At 49.8% G+C, this 17,585-nt stretch overlaps 1 protein-coding gene across 4 annotated transcripts in view; it reads right to left on the bottom strand.

Moving 5' to 3' along the window:
- Positions 1–17,585, bottom strand: part of BCAR3 (BCAR3 adaptor protein, NSP family member) — a 101,333-nt gene that overhangs the window by 47,595 nt on the left and 36,153 nt on the right. The gene's annotated exons all lie outside the window — the stretch shown is intronic.

The following is a 17,585-nucleotide window of genomic DNA, read 5'->3' as shown; positions in this document are numbered from 1 at the left end:
TCCTGAAGCTTTCTAAAACTTCGCACAGGCAGCAACTTGCAACAGGGAAGAAACACAGCCCATTCAGTTCTGAAAGGGACACTACCAGGGAGGCATGAGGGAGGTCTGAACACACCAACGGGTCCCTGTCCAAGGGGAGGCCTCGGCCTTCGGACTTGGTCAAGTTGGCCTGTAAAACTAGGGAACTGTTTGCTCAATGCCTGCGAGCCGCTTCCATGCTGGCCTGAGTGCTGTGGAGAGAGACAGGGTAGAGTCTCCCCACGTCCACCATGAGGACGGACCTACCAAGGCTCTGGCGCCACAGGAGCAACCAGGGGGTGACTCCCTTCCTGCTCTCTCCTTCCTCCTCCTCCTCCATGGCTCTGGAGGTCAGGTGTGCAGCCCTGGGAACTCCTGGGTCTGGGAATGGCCCCCTGAGAACCTGGGAGCAAGCACCAGAGGAGCAGAACTCATGCTTGGTGTGTTTTTAGCTGGAGGGGCACTTGGAGATGGTCCAGTAACGGGTCAATACTGTTCTCCAAGATCCTGTACTGTACCTACGAGGAGGCATTTCCCTGCCCCCATTTCTATTAGATGGGGTTCAAAGGGTAAGTCCACATGGGCAGCCAGGGCCCATGACCCCAGCAGTCAGGCCAACAGCCACCAGGTAAGGGGCCCAGCGTTCACTTGCTATTATTCCCCTTTCCCTCAGGCTAACAAAGTCCCCAAATGGCTAAAAAACACAGCCTGTAAGAGGAAGAAAAGCAGCTCCTTCAATCCTGCACAGAAATTCCATGAGGTTAGTTAGCCAAAGCCTTTGAATTCCAAAGCCTTTGAATTCCAATACCCTACCCGCAGAAAGCATGAATGCAGCGCATTCCTGCAAGGAAATGCGCAAATAACTCAGACATGTAAATCACATAGCATCACGCAGTCAGGTGCTCCCGGAGCCGGAGTAAAAGCAAAACAAAGGCCGCTCAGGCCAGGGCAGGCCCTCCGCTGGTCACCTGAGGCTGTCCCTGTTTACTCCAAGAAATGTCTTTAAAATGCACCAAAACTGGTTCCGTCAGGATTAAAGGATGGGCTAATCTCACTCACTTTTTATTTCTGTGTTCCACACAAAAAATATTTCTGATGCAAGGTCACAGGTTTTAATCCATTTTCTCCTCAAATGGCGGAGGAGAGACTAAAATAACTATCATCTTGCAACTAAAGATGATAATTGCATGAATTCACTGACTTGCTATGCTTTTAAATGTCTCCCATCCACACTGATCAATGCCCCCACATGCATCCCACAGTGATTATTCTATTCTTGTTACAAAGACACAGAGGACCAGAACTGCGTGTCACTCAGCCGAGAGCAGACAAGGCACCAGGGACTCCGCCTGTGACTGCAGAACCTGGTGTCTGATCACACGGAAGCAAAAATAAGATTTTTTTTAAACGTCTTATAAGTGAACCTGTCCCACAGCCCTGTGGAAAGGCTGAGATGTGCTGCTACTCTGATGATTTAGTACATGTGACTGAGGACCAGTCAAATCTGGATTCAGGGTTTCCTAAACAACTTGCCCTTCTGTGGGCAGGGTTCAGGGTCTCTAATGCAACTCCAGGGGCGGATGGACAGAGGCAGCCGCATGGAGCTGCGGGAAAGGTCTGTGCTCCCCAGTGCATCCCACCCCCGCTACCACTCCTGGATCTACGCGGAGGCATTTCTCTGCACCAAGGGAAACACCTGTGAAAACAGCCAGGGCAGGGTAGCCAGGTGGCCCCTTGAAGGAAATCCCTGTTACCTCCGTCACATGTTGCCCAGCCCGCTGGGAAGAGCGCTAAAGCAGGCTGGAGCGGCCCCTGCACAAGCATTGCCTTCAATGCCATTGTTCCCTTGGGTAGCCCTAATACTAACCTGCACTACTTAGTAACCATGGAAACAGGAGCTGCCTGCCAGCCATATTCACAGACACGTGCACGCTTCCTTTCCACCCGCCGCAGCCCTTGGGCTAAGAGAGGCTGAAAGCAGTACAGAGTCCCTTTCCCAAAGTTCCACAGCCCCCGTGAGGTAGCACATCCCCAAGAGGGAGACCTGCTCTCTGAGGGTGGCATGGGGTGAGAGATCTGTGCAGAGAAAGATGTGCCTGCCAGGTACCTGCTTTTCCGTTTCAGGGCAACAAGGAATGCGATGCTGCCCCAAGACCCCCAACCCCCTTCCCAAAGCTAGCCCGGAACCAAGGCGTCCAGCCTTACATGCAGTGAGGTGCTTAGGCCATGTCAAGCAGCCCCAGGGACAGTGCGTGCTGAGACCAGAGGGCACTGGTGCAAGGCTGCACGTCCTGGCTTGTCCCCGCCCACAGGGACTCACTCAGAACGTCCGTGACCACCGGTCATGGTCAAAACAGCTCACCCTCTTGTGGCAACCATGAGATTTCACCTGTCCAGAAACATCGATCTTTCCTGGCTTTTGTCTTCACTAAACCCCAGTGATTGGGCTCTGGGGGAGCAAAGACAGCGTTAATGAGATAGGGAGTAAGGCCAATGCTCGGAATTCTGTTTCTCCTGGTGTCCCAGGAAGCAGGGAAGGAAGATTAACACGGACAGCCCAATCCTAAATCGCTGAGGATGCCCTCTGCAGGCTCAGCAAGAACCTAGGAAGCTGTGGGCCAGAGAAGGGGCAGCCCTGCTCCCCAAAGCCTCCCAGGCACCTGGCCTGTCTGTGTGATTCTGCGCACAGTAAGCCAGGAGGGAAGGTGGGGAGGGAAGAGCTCTTCCTAGCAGAGCACACACCCTCACGTCACAAGCAACAGGGCTGGGGCAGCGGAGGTGGAAGCCATGAGGGCGAGGAGAAGCGTTGGGGAAGAGGTCGCCTCCTCATGCCAGGCTCAGTCAAAGATGGCTCAACACATTTTTCTATATGCAAATGTGATTTAGTTCTTGCTCCAAAAAGGAATGCAAACTAGACTCAGAGGGAAGAGGGCGGGAAAGGCAGGCCCAGCTCTCTGGCCACTTTGTGTGCGGCTGCGGGCAAGAAGCCGGCTTGCGCTGGTGCAGCAGAGGGCGCGTTTACCAGTGTGTGCTGCACGCACCCCAGCCTGACAGTCCCCGGATTCCTCAAGGGGATGAAAGGGTAGGCTGCAAAATGGCTTCTGTCGGGAAACGGTATTGATCTGCCTAGCACATACACAAGAAGATTAAGGCCAGTATTCACACACCGACTTCTCTCCACTGGGCCTTTGTCCTCCCACAAATGTCTGTCCCTTTAATTGGCGACTAAAATTGTATAACTGATCATGTGAAGCAAAACTAGGTGAGCACCCAGGCCCGACTACTTTCTTGCACGATCACATACAATTTCACCTCATATGTCCCCCTCCCCCATCGCCATTTCCTGGTATTCTCATTGCCGTAATCAGCTGGTTAATATTAATAATAGGAAGAGAGCAAAGGGGAGGCCAGACATCATAAGCATGGCCACCTGGGCAGCTACCAGGAAGCTACAGCTTCACGCTCCCCAGGGAACCACGGTGGTCTGTTTCCTGCAGACCATTGGGGGAAGGGATCAAAGAAAGGGGGAGATGGGTGCATGTGCAGTAAAGTCTGGGTGGCACAGGGCGTTGATTACCTGTAGTCTAGCTTGGGGAACAATGGATTGGCTGGGGCCGGGGGGGGGGGGGGGGGGGGGGGCGGGGGGGGGCGAGGGGGGGCATCAGAAGTGCATGAAATCTTAAAGAGCTAATTGGTTAGTTTAAAGAAGCTCCTGGTTAAAATCCCCAAAGAGTTCCTTCCCTCTTGCTCTCTCTTGCTCCATGCCCCGCACTCGCCCACGGGCTCGCGTGCTCTCTTTCCATAGCCACATGGCCTTCAGCAGCCACTTGGTCCACGGCTGTGTCGTCCGCACGCAATGGACTGCAGCGGGGGACGCGAGCTAAGCTAGGCAGATGCTGGAACGGACTGGACTTTCACACGGAGCAGAAACTCTGGGCAGTGGCCTTAATTCTGGCCCTGCTGATGACAACACTGGACTTCTTCCATGGAGAGACAGACAGAGATGGGACCTTGGACGGGAACCCCCTTTACATCATCAGTAAAGCTTTCCACGAAACCCCATTATCCCGTGGGGGCCTCAAGAAATTCTTTTCCTCGCGGCACCTGAAGACCTCCACTTCCACCGATACAGTATCACCCCAGAAATCCTATATCACACAAGCTTTATTTTCTGTGTCTGGCATTACGCTGAAATTAAAAGAATGTGCATGGGGCATAATTCCAACCTTTCACACAGTCGTCAGACTTTCTGGCGGTGCCAGCCTTCTTTGATAGTCTATGAAAATCATGGACCCTCCTCCCAGAACAAAAGGCACATACTGTAATGTTTTTAATTTCAGGGATTCCTGTGTCCCCAACAGCCCACCCGTACATCCCGGGGAGTCTTACCCACACAAGATGATCCTCCCCCACACCCGCCCCTGCGCCAGCTTCCTTCTGTTCTACACTCACCATGCACGCACCATAGCTCCTAGGTTTTCTTTGCTGTATGCATTTCTATTTCCCCTTCCTTCCATTTTCGGTGCATGTGAGCTACATAAGCAACTAATAACAGTGACCCACAAGCCCTCTGAGGCCCCTCCCATGTAGAGCTGCAGAAATGGGCCAAGGGGCATCTGCAGGGCCAGAACGGTGAGGGCTCACAGCAAACACCAGCAGCCCTGCCTCCCATCTCCGCTGCCACTAGCTCTCCCACCTCACAAGCACTTCTGGAAAATGGCATCTTCCAAAACAAAGCTGCAAGACACATATTTGCATGTCTCAAAAGCCACGCTGGGAGGTAGGAGGGCAGAGGCAGAGCCAGGATGGGTTCAAGTCTTTTTAAATATGTGGTTTTTTTTTAATTGATTTCAGAGAGGAAGGGAGAAGGGATAGAGAGAAACATCAATGATGAGAGAGAATCACTGGCTGCCTCCTGCATGCCCCCTACTGGAGATCGAGCCTGCAACCCAGGCACGCGCCCTTGACTGGGAATTGAACCACGACCTCCTTCCTGGTTCATAGGTCAATGCTCAACCAACTGAACCACACAGGCCAGGGCCGGGTTCAAATCTTTACTGCATTACCAGCAAGCTGGGTGACCTGGGAAATTTCTTAACCACTCTGAGCCTCAGTTTGCTCCTCTCGTTTACTCGTATTTTTGTGAGGATTAAATGAGATAACAAAGAATCTGGCACCCAACACACAACAGTCACTCAGAAATGTGAGCTTCCCTTCCATTTTCAAAGGAAAAGACAAACCCCCGTCTGCCCTGCTTGTTTCTTCCACAGGGCACATGCCCAAATGCACCCTAAATCTCACTCCAATGCCAGGCTATCGGAACAGGGTGGCCAGTCCCGCCCTGAGCCAATGACAGGCCCCAGCTAGTGCTACTGCAACTCCTGAACCTTGAGAGCCAGGAAAACATGGGGAGGAGTTTAAGTTGTTTAGCCTTAAAATATTGCTTAGCCTTTACATTTTCAGACCACATATGAAAATGGGACGTATGCACAGACGTCTCGGATGATTTTCTACTCCAGAATCTTTGTTGTTAGGGGAGCTGCATGTTTTGACAGCCTGTGTGTCCACAGCGTCTGCCCTCTTGGCCTGCACCAGGGTGCTGCTGGGTCCTTCACAACTACTCAGCTCTCAGTGCTCACCCTTGTTCCAGCCAGTCTGACTGGGGATTCCATGCCCCCACCTTAGGACCTGGGTCGCACCCCTCTTTCCCGCTGTCCCACACCGCATTGGCTGCAGAACCGGGTTTCGGCCTGGCCTGGCTGGCTGCCTGCCTGATGCTCCTCCCACCATGCCCCTGAGCCTTGCTAGCCCTCTGGGCTCTGGCCCCAGGACTGGAGATCTTCCACGTGAGTCTCGAGTCCCCAGAGGACCACCTCCCATGCGCCTGGCTCCTTCACGCTTCACTGGCCCACATTACTGGACACTGACACCAACCATTTCTAGGATTAGAGCTGTGCCTGGGACAGCCCTTGGGACACTGTGCTAGCTCTGCCCAGCTCCCCTCCCTCTGCTTCCTGTGTCCTCCCAGATGCTGCTTCCTGCCTGCACCTCCTCCTCTCTAGTCCCTAGTGGCAGGAATTGCCGAAGTTACAGTGTACTCTTCTTCAGTCCCCAAGCCGACGCTCTATCCAGTGAACCAAACCGGTCAGGGCTCAGTGTACTCTTCTAATGCCACTCCACGCCCATCACCCACCCAGAAAGGCTAGCAAGTGTCTGAGTAGATGAAGCAGGCATGGAGGAATGAATGCACAAGAAAGGCTGGAATCTGGGGTGCAGGGCAGGTCGGCACCTGGGGAGCCAGGACTCACTCCACTTGTTTCAACCTTGAAAGCTTGCCCAAGTAAAAGAGAAAGTGATCTTATTCATTCCTTCTTCTCTCTTTCCAAGCAAATTCTAGCCACCTGAGTGAAATATTTCTGTAGGAATCTCCTTTCGTGGTTGTAAACCAAGCATGTCAAACTCAAAGGCTAACACGGGCCAAATAAACAAGGCTTGCGGCCCGCAGGCCGAGAGTTTGACATGCTTGCTGTAAAGTGATCACAAGCATTAGCATCTGAGTGACACACTGGTTACTTCTGGGTCCTGCCCAAAGAGCTATGAGAATCAGCCCAGACCTGGAGTTTTTTAACCTGGGGGTGGGGCGGGGCTTCCAGGAGCCACTGGAAATTGTATATAAACTGTTGGGTGAGAGAGCTGGCTTTCACCCAGTTCTCAAAGAGCCATGTGACCTAAAATCCCCACTGATCCAGAAAGACTTTCAGTGGCTCTTAGAGATGTGGCTTCGGATGGTCTCACTTGATCTTTTTCTAGTGGAGAGAGACGTGCAGAGAACACCCTGGTCATCATGGACATGAGCGAAGACAGGAAAGCCTCCCGGCCGCCTCGGACACGGCCAGGCATGGGCGGGGCTGTGCTTGGTAAGAGGAGCTGGACAGACACTGAAGCAGGCAGTGAGCCTCTCCGTCCTGCTGTTGGAGTAGCTTTAAACACCGTGAGAGGGGAAGAAACCCGCCCTCACCCAGCTGGTAGAAGGGCCTGGTTTGTATGCAACAGTTAACATGACCACCACAGGCAGAACAGCTACCAGTTTGACTCTCAGCAACCCCTCCCCAGCCACAGACTTGAGGGATGTGCTCCCTGAAGAAGACTGCAGCAGTCACAGAAACCTTCCTGTCTTTCAGCTGGCGTTCCTCAAAGCAGCCTCACTCACCCCGTGTGTCAGGCCCCCAAGAGCCAACATTTACACACAGAGAGCTTTCACCTTAGTGTCTTATTCAGTACTCACACCGGGAGACATGTATCATCAGCTCCACTGTACACTTGAGATCAAACCGTTCTTAGAGTTAATAATTAAAACAACCATGAACCAGAGTGGCTGGCTCTATCGGATGTGATAATGGAAGCATGGATTCCACCTGGTTGCCTGGAGTACCTTATCTTGTGCAAATCCAAAAGGCAGAATTGTGGCTCCTGCAACAACCTCCTCCCTCCAACCCAGTGACGGATGTTCTTGGCAACACAGACAGCAGGTCCCATCGGAAATATCCCCATTCATTACTGATGGAAATGGTAGGGACAGATGGATGCTGGGGACAGAATCCGAGAGCCAGGACGCAGCAAAGCCTCTAGTACAGGTAATGGCTGGAGGGCCAGGGGACCTGGGTTGTCGTACACAGAGTCACCAACGGGGCCCATTTCTCCACAGGAAAAGGCGGAGGCTGTGCTGCATGGGAAGGGCACTTCCTCGGGCACTCAGCTGCCACGCCAATGCCATTTACAGAAGTGACATCAAATGGTCAACACTCCTGGTGCCCAAGGTGCAGACAATGGGTTCCTTCTGTTGGTGGTTAAGGGCAGTACAATGCCTAGCCCTCCAGGTTCTTGCCTCACGACTAGAGAACTTCCACATGCGTCTAGAGTCCTCAGAGGACCACCTCATGCGCCGGGCTCCTTCACACTTCACTGGCCCACGTTCCTGACAGCAGCCATTTCTAGAATTAGAGCTGTGCCCGGGGTCTCCCAGGCACAGCGTGTGCCTAGAGAGTGGGAGGGCAGGGTGGGGGAAGAGAGAGTTACCAGGGAGGGCAGAGGAACTCGCCTGGACCAATCTCTAGGCACACCACACCAGCCTCACAGCTGGGCTCCTTGTGCGACAGATGTGGGAATTTTTCCACAGCCTCTCTGCCCTGCCCCCCTCATCCCTACAAGTTCTCTGTAACAAGGCGGATCTGACCATTAAACTGGGAGGCAATGGGGATTCAGCACATAAATACACCAGAAGGGAAAGAAACTAGAGGAAGATGGGTATAGGACTTAAAAAAAAATAAGGCCTCTGCAAAACCTAGCACTTATATGACAACATGTTACATGTGTACCCTTAGTAGACAGAAACAATTAGAAAATATAACCTAATATACTTCTGATCCTGAAAAGTCAGGGGGAAATTATTTAAATAGCAGATAGTGGTTATTACATTTGAAAGCTTTACCCCCGGCATGAGTGTTCATGCCATGAACACTTGTAATGGGTGTGTGAGCCAATCAGAACACTGAACACTGAATGGTGCAGAAGTAGACATGTGACCCGAGTTAGACCAAACAGGCTCCTTTCTTGTGATATTTCAAACCAGAGCAGAGGGAAAGATCCCTTTCCCCTGGGGACTATAGCTTTAAGATTATAATCTACCCCTGGCTGTTGTGGCTCAGTTGGTTGGGCACTGTCCTGCACACAGAAAGGTTGCAGGTTTGATTCCCAGTCAGGGCACATGCCTGGGCTGCGGGGTCTATCCCAGGTGGGGGGGCGCTGCAGGATGTTGCTCTCACATTGATGTTTCTCCCTTTCTCCATCTCCCTTCCTCTCTCTCCAAAGATCAATAAAAAAATCTTTTAATAAAAGATTATAGTCTAGAGCAGCCTACAGGCATGTGTTCCCATGGCATGTAGAAGCTGATCTGAGATAATGCAGTCAATGTGCTGAGAGAAGCAGATGCAAGGACTGAGAGCACGGAGATGTTTTCCTTCCCCAGAACAGTCATCACCCAGGCTACTCCACCCCTGCCCTTCCCAGTCATAAATTTCCTGCTCACATCATCAGTTTGAGAGTTTACAGGTTCCCTTTATCACTGTGAGGTTAGGTAAAACCTGAGATCAAGATACAATAATACATTGTGTTGGCCTCCACCGGAGTTCACATGTATAAGATGTGATCCCCCTATATCTAAAAAACGCTAAAAAAGAGCCAACATAAACTGATGCTACATGAAAACATGGATAATATACACCTATTAATAATAGGGCTGTACATTCATGTTTCAGTGATGGGTAGAAACTAATAGTGTTTCACAGCCTACTCCAAGGACATTACATTAAAGAACTGCCCTGTCTTAAGTTTCCAAGAGTAAAGCAGACACGGATTTGCCTCTAGGACAGGGAGGGACTCATGGAGTTGGAATGTTCTGTGCACGGACGATAGGTGTGTGTGTGGCTCCCACGCCCAGCACCCCTCCCAGGCTCATGCGGCAACAGCACCATCCTAAGGTCCTGGAAGACGATCCAAAGGCTAATCTGTTTTGTGGAAAAGCAGCAACCTGATTCAGAGGTGCAGGCCGGGACACTCCCTCACTAAGGGCAGGGGGACTTTACCAGGTAAATTGGTAACCTGGGAGAGCAACTCTCATGACTTCTTTCTAGGTCAGGGAAAGGGAATTTGCATCATCCCCAATTACATTTAGATCCTCCCAAATTTGCTCCTTACATGGTCTTTAGTTGCACACGGCCTGGAAGTAGGCTTGGCACCCTGATCGTCTGCCTGATGGAGCTTCTTTCACCCACTGCTATTGCTCCGTTTACCCCAGTGAGAACCCTAGCTCTCACCGTGCCAATGCCCAGAACAGAGCCTGAGCAGGAGAGGGGCCAGTGAACATTTGGAGGTAGCACAGGGATTCTCAACACACACAAGTGGAAGTAGTTTGCACAAAAGTGTGTTTGCATATTTGTAGGCAAAGGGTTCTTATTCATCACATTCACAAAAGGACAGGGACATCCCCCCTCCAATAGGGAAGAACCACAGTGGTGTGCGACATGACCTGCTGTACGAGGGTCAGGGCCTCCTGGATGAACCAGCCTTGCCTTCTCCTCAGAAGCACTTCACTCCCTCAACTGTAAACTACCTGGGTTCCCAAATGGGAGGGGGCTCCCTGAACACAGTGATTCTTTTTTTTTTTTTTTTTACTCCTCACCTTAAGATACTTGGTGTGTTGTTGTTGTTTTTTATTGAGAGGGAGGGAGGGAGAGAGAGGGAAGGAGAGAGAGAGAGAGAGAGAGAGCGAGAGAGACACCTCGATAGCCTGCCTCCCACATGTGCGGCCCTGTCTGCTAAGACTCTTTCCAGTAAAGACCATGAGAAGACAGAGGAAGGAGACTGGGCCACCGTGGACTCAGCTGGACCACTCAGACACTTCGCAAAACACCCACCTGGGCCTGGGAAAAAACAAGCATCTAATGGGAGACTGGTGGCCACAGGAAACAGTCCGCCAGCCCCATCATTTCCTCGGCACAAAAAGCTCCTTTGAGAGTGTGAATGGAGGCTTTATGTGGCAAGTTCTCATCCACAGGCTAATAAATATGTGAAATGGCCTCTCAGACCAGGTTCCTGCAGCCTGGGCACTGAGGTCATTGGAGAAACAATGAGATGCCATCTGGAGAGAGCTGGGACTCGAAGGAAACGGCCTCAAAGGGCCAAGCAGCATGTTTTCATTCCCAGGGTCTGACACATCCTTATCTTCACTGACATAAAGGACGCATGGAGCTCAGCCAGCTCAGCCACGCTGGGAGCATGAATGGGCAAACGCAGTGGCAATTAATAAAAGCTGAAGGGTCAGGAGAGTGCCCTTTTCCAGGCCGCCACAAGTAAATTCATCCCTCGGCTGCACTTTCCCCTCCAAGCGGAGCATCGCGGCCATAACCCAGGCCTTGGCCTCAACCAGCTTTGGGTTTTCACAGTTTTCATATAAAGCAGTTAGAGCAGAACAGCAATGCTTCTGGCCCAGCTCCGGACGGTACACGGGCAGCAACGACTTGATCGTGTGAAAGAGTATTTACTGAGGCTTCACGAGCCACTCAATTGTAGAGAGCAGGCCCACAACTGAGAACTCTCATCGCTAGGCTAGGTTCTCGGTGCTTCTTATTTTTAAATAAAAATTTAATGTGTCTTCTCTACTAATAATCAGTAACTGTAGATGTAAATGCAATTTGGTTTTTAACAAAAACTTAGAGAAAAAAATGCGGACTTAGATAGCAGGAGGCGCTGATTCGTGTCTAAGTGTTTCTGCAGCTGACAGCTCTGAGCCGCAGGAGACCCTCCAGGACGGCGCTGCTCAAAGTGGGGCCTGTCAGAGAGTCTGTGAGGTCCAAACTATATTTTAAAATATATTATTATTGATTTCAGAGAGGAAGAGAGAGAGATAGAAACATCAATGATGAGAATCATCGATCGGCTGCCTCTTGCACGCCCCCTACTGGGGATCAAGCTCACAACCCGGGCATGTGCCCTGACCAGGAATCAAAACGGCAGCCTTTCGGTGCTCTGGACAATGCCCAGCCAACTGAGCCACACCGGCCAGGGTGACCACCATATATTTTTTTAACATTGAAAATATACTTCACTTAAGAAGGCCTTGGTGAAGCAGTAAGGATTTCTCACTTTATGACATCTCGGCCCCTCTGGCCTCAGAGTGGTCCTCGGTGGGAGAGGTGAACTCTGGCTGAATGGCCTTGTCCTTGCTATGTCCTCTTCTCTTACGACAGTGGTTCTCAACCTTCCTAATGCTGCGACCCTTTAATAGAGTTCCTCATGTTGTGGCGACCCCCAACCATAAAATTATTTTCGTTGCTACTTCATAACTGTAATTTTGCTACTGTTATGAATCGTAATGTAAATATCTGATATGCAGGATGTATTTTCATTGTTACAAATTGAACATAATTAAAGCATAGTGATTAATCACAAAAACAGTATGTAATTATATATGTGTTTTCCGATGGTCTTAGGCGACCCCTGTGAAAGGGTCGTTCGGCCCCCAAAGGGGTCGCGACCCACAGGTTGAGAACCGCTGTCTTACGACATCACATTTGACTCGCCCCTCCACTCAGAAGTCACCGTTTGGGGGAGGCCTTCCCTGGCCTCCCTATTTAAAATGAGTGCCCCCGAACGCCAACATTTCCTAGTTTCTTTCCCTGCCGGAGCTTTCCTACTCAGCACTCATCACTGCCTGGCATGGTCTTCCTTGTCCTCTCACTCCTCCGCCCCAGAATATAAGCTCCCCTGGAACAGTGACCAGCAGATGGCAGACACTCAATAGGTAATTGTCAAATGATTATGACACATAAAACAAATAGGCCTACACTTGTTTAATAATTGAAAAACTGTTTTCAACAAGAAAACATTGAGAAGTGCCCATATGTCAGTAGGTTAAGTCTGATTGCATCTTGCACAGTGGAATACTGAACAGCCATTCAAAAGAAAGAGGTAGACCCATTCATTCATCACGAGTGAGGTCCAATGAAAAAAGGAAGTTGCAAAGCAATATGAAGTTAGATATTATTTTTTTGCGTCAATCAATACAATTGTTCCCCAACTCAACCTTCCTGATCTCAAAACAGTTTGACCATCTGAGATCTCCCAGGAACACTTGAAGCTTCCTCTCAGCATTCAAGACATATGAGTGCCTCCTCTCCCCGTCGGATCCTCCTGCTGCTCCGTGCTGCCCCCGTCAGCCTGGGCACACACTGTCCCACACGCGTGGGGTCTTCCCATGAATCTCTAACACGCTGATACCCGTCTTCTGCCTCACCTAATAGCAACTTCCTTCCTGCCGAGCTATCATTTTTAGTTGTCAAATCACAATTCAAATATAATTTTTCAGAGGAAATTTCTTGGTTACCACAGGTAAAACTTCAGATCAATGCCAACTCCTCCCCTTACAAAATCTGCATATAGTATCCTAGTGTCTTAAAGCTTTTTGTCTAAGAATGTTAGACACTTAATTCTAATAATAAAATATAATGAAAATTTTAATGTCTTATGTGAAGTCAATTAAAATCACTTGCCCTTTTATACACTTTAAACACAGCCCTTAGTTCTGAGGTTGTAAATATAATGTTATGGTACACTATTACATTTAATACTAAAAGCTCACAGAATATTTAGAAACTGAATAAATGCTGCACTATTGTGACATGCAATGACCACTAGAGGGCAGAGCTTACCAGCAAAATGCTTTCAATGCTAAAAGCCTGGAGGTTGAAGAGTTACTGGGACCCCCATACCAAGATGATAACAAGATCTGCATGTCTGTTTTCACTGCAGCGTTGTTTTTTATTATTATTATTATTATTATTATTATTATTATTATTATTTAAATACATTTTTATTGATTTCAGAAAGGAAGGGAGAGGGAGAGAGCGAAAGAAACATCAACGATGAAAGAGACTCATTGATCGACTGCCTCCTGCATGCCCCACACTGGGGATCGAGCCTGCAACCTGGGCATGTGCCCTGACCGGGAATCGAACCATGACCTCCTGGTTCATAGATGGATACTCAACCACTGACCCACACCGGCTGGGCAGCAGTGATATTTACAGCAGTCAAGATCTGGAAACAGCCCAAGTCCCAATTAGTAGATGAGTGGATAAAAAGCTGTGGTACATTTACAGCTTGGCTGTTAAAAAAGAAAAAAATCTTACCCTGTGGGGTAGCGTGGGTGGACCTGGAGAGTAGTATGCTAAGTGAAACAACCAGGGAAAGGCAAACACCATATGATTTTGCTTATATGTGAAATCTACTGAACAAAATAAACTAACAAGCAAAATAGAAACAGAATTCTAGATACATAGACAGACTGACAGCTGTCAGAGGGGAGAGGGTTGGAGGCTGGGTGAAAAAGGTGAAGGGATTAAGCGAGAAACCAGACCCACAGACAACAGTATGGTGATAGCCAGAGGGAAAGGGGGTGGGAGGAGGTGGAAGAGGGCAAAGGAAGGATAAATGGTGGTGGAAAGAGGCTTGACTTCGGGCGATGAGTGCACAATGCAGTGTGCAGATGACGCGTTAGAGAGTTGTACACTTGAAACCTGTGTGGTTTAATTAACCGATGCCACCCCAATAAGTATCTCTGCCTAAATGTGTAAGTATTTTAGGTGCCAACAGTGGCCTCACAGTTTTTATTTGATACCAGGTTGGCCAAAGAAAGTAGACTGAGGTTAGGTGTGGGGACATTCTTGCTGTCATGAAATAAAATCACCGAAGAATTTCTGGAAAACTTTTGGAGATATAAGTGTTATTTGCTCTGGGAAATCTAAAGGTCTTTGGAAGAACCTCATTTCCTCTTCTCTCAATTTAAACGCCCTTCACTTGCATCTGGTTGTAGGCGGACATGGGCCAGCCAGTCAGTTACTAAACACAGGGTGGGGCAAAAGTAGGTTTACAGTTGTGAGTACGTGAAACAAAGTTTTTCTTCTATTATTATTTACTAACTAGAGACCCGGTGCACAAAATTCGTGCACTGGGGGGGGGAGGGAATCTCTCAGCCTGGCCTGCATCCTCTCGCAGTCCAGGAGCCCTCAGGGGGTGTCGGACATCCTCGGGAGAGGCTCCTGTCACTGCCGCTGCGCTTGCCAGCAGTGAGCCTGACTCAGGGCTTGTGGCCGAGCCGCGCTCCCCCTGTGGGAGCGCCCTGACCACCAGGGGGCAGCTCCTGCATTGAGCGTCTGCCCCCTGGTGGTCAGTGCGTATCATAGAGACCAATCATTCCGCTGTTTGGTTGATTTACATATTACCTTTTTATTATATACGATTTCTGTATTATTTTTCATACAAACAACTGTAAACCTACTTTTGCCCCCACCTGCAGTTATTAAGAGGACAAGAAAAGGTCTGTGCACTCGAACTCACATTCTAATGAGAAGTTAAGTTTTTTTAAAGTAAACAAATGGAAATTGGGACAAGTGCTGTGAGGAGAATATGCAGAGTAATGAGACGAGGCAGGTCGCTGTCAGCAGAGGTGTCAGGGAAGGCGGACCAGACCCATGGAGAACGAGGGTGACAGTTACTGAGCTAATATTCACTGAGGACTAGCACCATGTCAGACACACGGGTGCCAACACCTTTACATATATTAACTCACTGAATTCCTAAATTCTCCCATTTCCCGCTAAGGAAACCAAGATCCAAGGAATTTCAGAAACTTGTTCGAAGTCACAAAGAAATGGTTCAGATGGGGCTTGGCATCTTACTGGAGTCCTAGCGATGCTGTGACAAATCACCACGAACGTGGTGGCTGTAAAATAGAAATGTATTCTCTCGTGGCTCTGGAGGTGAGGGGTCCAAAGCAAGGTGTCGCCACGCTCTCCCGGAGGGCGCTGGGGGAGGAGCCTTCTTTGCTCGTGCTGTGCGTACACCAACTCCAACCTTGCTTCTATTGTCACATGGCATTCTCCCTGTGTGTCTGTGTCCAGATTCCTCTCTTCCATTAAGGACACCAGTCACTGGGCCCGCCCTAACCCAGTATGACCTCATCTTAACTTGATCATATCTGCAAAGACCTTATTTCCAAATAAGGCCACATTCACAGGTACGGGGGAGTTAGGACTTCAACATAACCTTTTGGGGAGACATAATCCAACCCACAGCAGCATCTCAGCCCCCGCTTCAAACCACTCAGCGATCCCGCCTCCAAAGGACCTGCTAGGCCAAGGGAAAGGCAAAGACCCAGGGCAGTGGGGAAGCGGCATGGAGGAGCCTGGGGACGAAGGCGGGTGCAGGAGATGAGGTCAGAGGCACAGGCCACATGGGAGGGCTTTGAAGACCAATTATAAAGCTGAGCCTGATCAGAGCCAGAGCCTCAATTCTTGCCTGCATGTTAGTTTTCCAGTCTCTTCACCACCTCTCAGAAGCGTCTTCTTCCTTCAGCCCAGGATGCCGGCTGCAGCACAGAAAACGAGTATGAACCTGGCCTCATTCCATTCACAGGCTCCTTCGAGCACCTCCAGGGGGGACAGCTCCAGGCTTTGACCTTGATTCAAGCCATTCATTTCAAGAGGCCCAGGAGGAATTCACTTCTGACTTGGGACACAGAGACACCTCATCCAGCCTGCACAGGCAGAGCAGCATCTGGCCTGACGAGTCATCCAGGCAGCCCCAGGCCCAGGCAGTCAGGATTCAAGCCCCTGTTCTGGGAGGGAGATGCAGACGCTGGACGTGATGGGCCCAGCAGAGAGAGGCTGCTCTGAGAGGCAGGTCTTCACGAGATGCTGAGACGCGTCCAACCAGGGCCGTGCTGCAACAGCACTGAGTCTAATTGTGCGAGATCACACAGCCGGCATGAGGGCTCCCTGCTGGCTCACCGGGCATCATGAGGGCGACGTCAGCGATGCAAGGCTGCATCACGGGAGTGTCAGCATGCAAAGACGGGATTTTTGTTGAAAGCTTACTACTGTTTCTATTATCCCCCAAAGTTCTCCGTTCCATTTTGCACTTGACCTCCCCCCCTTACCTTTTGGGAGGAAAAACTGGGACAATGCATGTGTGTGCAGTCTAGAGCAGGGGTCAGCAAACCCTTCCTGTAAAGGGCCAGAGAGGAAATATTTTAGGCTTTGCCACCCATTCTGTTGCAACTACTCAGCTCCACCATTATAGGGGCAATATGTAAATGAATGGGTGTAGCTGTGCTTCAATCACACTCTATGCCCACTGAAATTTGAATTTTACAATTTTCACAATCTTTTGATTTTTTACAAAACTATTTAAAAATACAAAATCTATTTTTACCTTGTGGGCCCATACAGTAGCAGGTGGCAGGGCCAGATTTGGTCTTGGGCTGTAGTTTGCTAACCCCCACCCCCACCCCCACCTCCACCCCCCTCAGTCTAATGATCTTCCCACATGCTCATAAATTAATTCTATGTCACTGTGGTATTATATGGCCTCCAACTGGAAATTTTCTTTCCTCCCCTGAAACTGGCTTCTGGTGAGATGCCAGGCACTCGTGTGTGAACTCTGGAATTGCCCCTGGCTTCCTCTCCCTCACCCCCTGCATTTAAATCCCAACAGGAACTGTCAACTCACTTAATAAAATGGCTCTTAGTTCTACGTCTAAGAGGCCTCCTGCCCCGACCTTCCATTCCCGCTGCCACTGTCTCAGGTTAGGCTCCTGATAACACTTTCCTCCTACACACACGACTTCCCTGAACGATGGCTAACACGTGGTACGTGCTCAGAACTCTGCTGAATGAGCCAACGCAGTAAAATACCCACAAGCTCAGCACTTCCTCTTTCTGGTCAGCAGTCTGACAAGGCCCATCTGAAAATCAGAAATTTCCCCTTCTGTGGTGGCAACACTTAAGGGCTAAAATATAAGGTTTTAGCTTATTTTTAAAAGTCAAGCTCACTGAGGTGTAATTCGCATACAGTTAGGGTCACCCTTTTAAGTACAGGTCTATTCGCTTTGAAACAACCACATTTACGGTATTTCTATTATCCCCAAAACTTCCCCATTCCCTTCTGCACTC

This window comes from Myotis daubentonii, chromosome 3, assembly GCF_963259705.1.
Source record: "Myotis daubentonii chromosome 3, mMyoDau2.1, whole genome shotgun sequence".
NCBI classification, from domain to species: domain Eukaryota; kingdom Metazoa; phylum Chordata; class Mammalia; order Chiroptera; family Vespertilionidae; genus Myotis; species Myotis daubentonii.
The sequence above is the reverse complement of the archived record's forward strand: the minus strand, read 5'-3'. Positions and strand labels throughout refer to the sequence as shown.